Raw genomic sequence first — 5000 nt, 5'->3', positions numbered from 1 at the left:
CACACACACACACACACACACACACACACACAGAGCAAAGCAAAGCAAAGCAAACACAAGAACGATTTGGAAAAAAAAGCAAAAAAAAAAGCCCTGATTTGCTGTCGATTCAGTTCCGGTAATTCTCATCAGCTTTCAGCCTCCATCTGAGAATCTTTTCAGTCTGCTAATACCATTGAATGGGAACGACAGGAAATTGCTCGGTCTGGAACAACATTGAAAGCTGATCTACGAGGGACGAGATAAACAAATACCCGCATAAAACGAAAATAAAACATCTTCTTTTTTTAAGTATAAAACAAGTCAAATGCAACAACAAATAAAACAGCCAATACAATTGTTCAAAACAGACTAATCAAACTGGATACAAGATGAAAAAAATAGAACTGGGATGAATTAAAATGAAGAGGGGGGAAGAAGATTGATTGATTGATTGATTGAATCTTTAATGGGTAAAGAATAAGGCACAGTAAAAGCTTTTTTACAATTCTGCCCATTTAACGACACAAAACATAAAAATAAAGAACGACACAAAACATAAAAATAAAGAAATAAACTGGAATAAAGCAAAATAATAAGAACGACGAATAAGAATAGTAACTGGAATAGTCTATTAAAGGTAACAAAGCGTTGAAAACTGGAACAACTGGTACATTACATGTACGTACGTACGTACGTACGTACGTACGAACACACACACACACACACACACACACACACACACACACACACACACACACACACACACACACTTATAAAACAAACAAACAAAGACATACGTACACATTCACGCCCACACACTCAAACACACACAAACACGCACACGCACTTACTGTTCACACATACACATACATTCAATTTTTCCTTCATCATGGCATAGCAGCTTGTGGACTGAGTAAAAGCAAGCATTTGGAAAAGACCGCGAGTAGGTTAATCAAGTGTATCGAATAGAAATATTCTTATGGTAGTTTTAAAGAAAGATGTGGCTGGAATTTGACGACATGTCTTTGGGAGCATGTTCCATTCTATGCTTCCATTAAATGAGAGACTCATCTTAAATAAATCAATTTTAGGATTGGGGACAACAGCTCTGTCCGATTTACGTTGGAACTGGAAACAAAATAATGATTTTAAATATTGTGGGCATGCGTTATGAACAATTTTATGCATAAGAATCAATGTGTTATATCTAATAAGTAGATGAACAGGTAATATTTGAAGCTCTTTATGCATATTGTGCACAGATCCGCCTGTGGTATTTACATGGTTAATCATCTTAATGGCACATTTTTGTAAAGAACAAAGTGGCTTTAATGTAGAAGGAGGACATTTACCCCAAATAATCGAGCAATAGCTGAGGCGAGACTGGATATAGGCAAAGTAAAACACACGTCTAGAATGATTATCAGGAAAGTGTTTAATCTGTGACAGTTGGAATACACTAGATAATACTTGTTTTATAAGGCAATAAATATGTTCCTGCCACGAAAGATTTTGATCAATAGTAATGCCTAATAGCATATGCTTAGTAACTTGTTTAATAATATTGTCTTTATATTTTATGTTAAGTTGTGCTTCTTTCATGTTCTGTCTTTTCTGACGAGGACAAATTAACATGCATTCTGTCTTTTCAGGGTGCACGATCATATCATTAGCATCACACCAGTTTTCGACAGATTTCATGTTGGCATTCAGATGATAACTAATTTCGTCAACATTGTGACTAGCATATTGTATTGATGTATCGTCAGCAAATAAATCACAGATTGCATGTTGAATTGATAAAGGTAGATCATTGATATACAAGGAAAATAAGAGAGGGCCTAGAATTGACCCCTGTGGTACTCCTCTTGGAACATGCCTTTTGGAAGAAATAAAGCCACGTGAATAGACAGATTGAATGCGGTTTTCTAGGTAAGACCTGAGAAACAATAAGCAGCTATCGTCAATACCATAACATTTCAATTTTTTAAGCAATATTTCGTGATTGGTTAAGTCAAACGCTTTTGTAAAATCAAGGAATATCACTCCAACCACCTTGCTCTTCTTGATATCACGCAGCCATGCATCAGTTAGTCTACATAAAGCGGTCTCACAAGAATGGTGCTGTCTAAATACTGACTGATTGGTAGGTAGAAGCTCATAATTTTCAATAAAGAATGTAAGACAAAGGTGTACATGACGTTCTAGAACTTTTGAGACAGAAGACAACAATGAGATTGGTCTGTAATTATTGACATCATTAGCATCACCTTTTTAAGCAGTGGAATAACTTTTGCATATTTAAACTCTTTTGGAAAATAATCTTTGGATAGACAAAGATTGAAGAGATAAGTAAGAGAATCAGCAATATAAGGTGCAGATATTTTCAATATTTTTGGACTAATGCCATCAAAGCCACACGAGTTTTTATTTTTTAGCGACACTAAATGAGATAACACTTCATGAATAGACATTAATGGAACAGACATTTTTGTTTTTATATCTTTATTATGACAGAAGTTTTCTAAAATGCTGAAATCAAAAGAAGTGTGTGCATCGTCTTTTGCGATTAATTTGTTTCCAATGTCAGCAAAGTGATTGTTCAGTGTATCAACAGGAATGAGACATTCCGCATTTGAAGAGTTTGGTTTGGTGAGTTGATGTATAGCCTTCCATATGAAGGCTGTGTTGCTTTTGTCTTCGATTAGTTTACGAAAGAAAACCCGTTTTGACTTTCTAATCATGTATTTGACAATATTACGTCATTTCTGGTATTCTTCGAATGGACCGATTATCTTTTGATAGTCTCTGTCATCCATTGCTTGAAAGATATCTTGCGTAAGCCAACTCGGAATAATTTTCGACTTTACTCGTCTCTGAATTAAAGGGATATGTTTATCAACAACATGCAATAACGTTGCAATCCAAAAGGAAAGGGCTTCGTCTGGATTAGTAACGCTATAAATGTCAGTGAAAGGTGCAGAAATGAGGTCTGATTGAAAGGCGTCCAGATTAAAATGTTTAAATGACCGAAATGTAACAACAGTATGACCTGTTTGGGGTATTTTGAAGTCCTTTTTTCCCCATGTAATGCAGACGGCATTGTAGTCACTTACGCCAACATTCGGCACACAAATTTCTCTAACTGATGTTAGATTGGATGTATAAATATGATCTAAAAGCGTTCTAGTTTTTTGTGTAACTCTGGTGGGGGAATCAATACATTGATGGAGATTGTAAGACGTATAGATGTTGTTCCATCGGCTATGACACTGAAAAAGATCTGAATTAAAGTCACCCAAAATTAATACCTCTTTTTTTGAAAGCCAGGCGCTGTCCATCATTTCACAAAAATCGTCATACCACTTGGAAAAACTCTTAGGATGTCTGTACAAAAATGCTATAAGGAGCGAATCTATTGATTTATTTTGGGATTGAACTTAAAGCCACAGTGATTCAACATCTGGATGATGTAGGTCATTACGAATTCCGTACGGAACGTTATTTTGAATATAAATGACGATACCACTTTCTTTAGATTTTTGGGGATTTTTCCGAGCAATATTGTAACCAGGAATAGAAATAGATTTGTCATTAATGTGAATGTTCGTCCATGATTCAGAAAAGCCAAAGATATGGAATTGTTTATCATTATTATATATTATCTTCGATACGTCTGTCATTTTATTGACTAAATGACATATGTTTATGTGACCTACTCGCAGTCCTTCACAAACAGGCCAGTTCGAGACATTAGCAGGACTTGACATTCGTGCATAATAAAAATACTACCTAGATTTTCGAAATGCAGTTCTAGTAAGGATAAGTGCTGAATAATTCAAGAGAGAGCGAGAGAGCGAGCGAGCGAGCGAGCGAGCGAGAGAGAGAGAGAGAGAGAGAGCTTGTATGTCAGCGTTGATTTGACGCCAAGACAAGTCTCTGGGAACGTCAACGATGCAAACTGGAACATCCATGGCGATGACAGCTTGCAGGGGAGGTGGGAGTGGGGAGGTGGGGGGAGTTATGTCACCACAACGTCATGTACGATCTGAGTTGATCCTCAGTCATCTAATTATTTATGATACAAGAGATAGTATCAAGGGGTGAGGTCTGAGAGCTGGGAATTGGTCTGTTTGTAAAGAAGGGTTGAAGAGTGGTACAGATTTAACGGGGAAAGGGTGTGTGGTATTTTGGTAAGCATTGTGAAATGTTGGTTGTTCTGGTGACAAAGAATAGCAGTTTCCAAATACTTTGTTTGAATAATGACACAAGTTGTTGGAATAGTGGCCATATTGACTAGCAGCAGCAGCTGGCTGGAAGTCGTACTGGTCTTGATGACAGACAGCAGGAATGGGTGGAGGGTCGAAGTGCTGTGTAAGTGAGGCCATGGGGAACAGGTCCTCATCAGTGGATTGTGGAAAGTCGTGGCGCCATGGCTGTGTGATGGGGAACAGGTCCTGATCAGCAGGTGGTGGAAAGTCGTGGCGCCTTGGCTGTGTGATGGGGAACAGGTCCTGATCAGCAGCTGGTGGAAAGTCGTGGCGCCTTGGCTGTGTGATGGGGAACAGGTCCTGATCAGTGGATTGTGGGAAGTCGTGGCGCCTTGGCTGTGTGATGGGGAACAGGTCCTGATCAGCAGGTGGTGGAAAGTCGTGGCGCCTTGGCTGTGTGATGGGGAACAGGTCCTGATCAGCAGGTGGTGGAAAGTCGTGGCGCCTTGGCTGTGTGACGGGGAACAGGTCCTGATCAGCAGCTGGTGGAAAGTCGTGGCGCCATGGCTGTGTGATGGGGAACAGGTCCTGATCAGCAGCTGGTGGAAAGTCGTGGCGCCTTGGCTGTGTGATGGGGAACAGGTCCTGATCAGCAGCTCGTGGAAAGTCGTGGCGCCATGGCTGTGTGATGGGGAACAGGTCCTGATCAGCAGCTGGTGGAAAGTCGTGGCGCCTTGGCTGTGTGATGGGGAACAGGTCCTGATCAGCAGCTGGTGGAAAGTCGTGGCGCCTTGGCTGTGTGATGGG

The sequence above is a fragment of the Babylonia areolata genome, chromosome 34 (assembly GCF_041734735.1).
Source record: "Babylonia areolata isolate BAREFJ2019XMU chromosome 34, ASM4173473v1, whole genome shotgun sequence".
Classification (NCBI taxonomy): domain Eukaryota; kingdom Metazoa; phylum Mollusca; class Gastropoda; order Neogastropoda; family Buccinidae; genus Babylonia; species Babylonia areolata.
Note: the sequence above shows the minus strand (reverse complement) of the source record.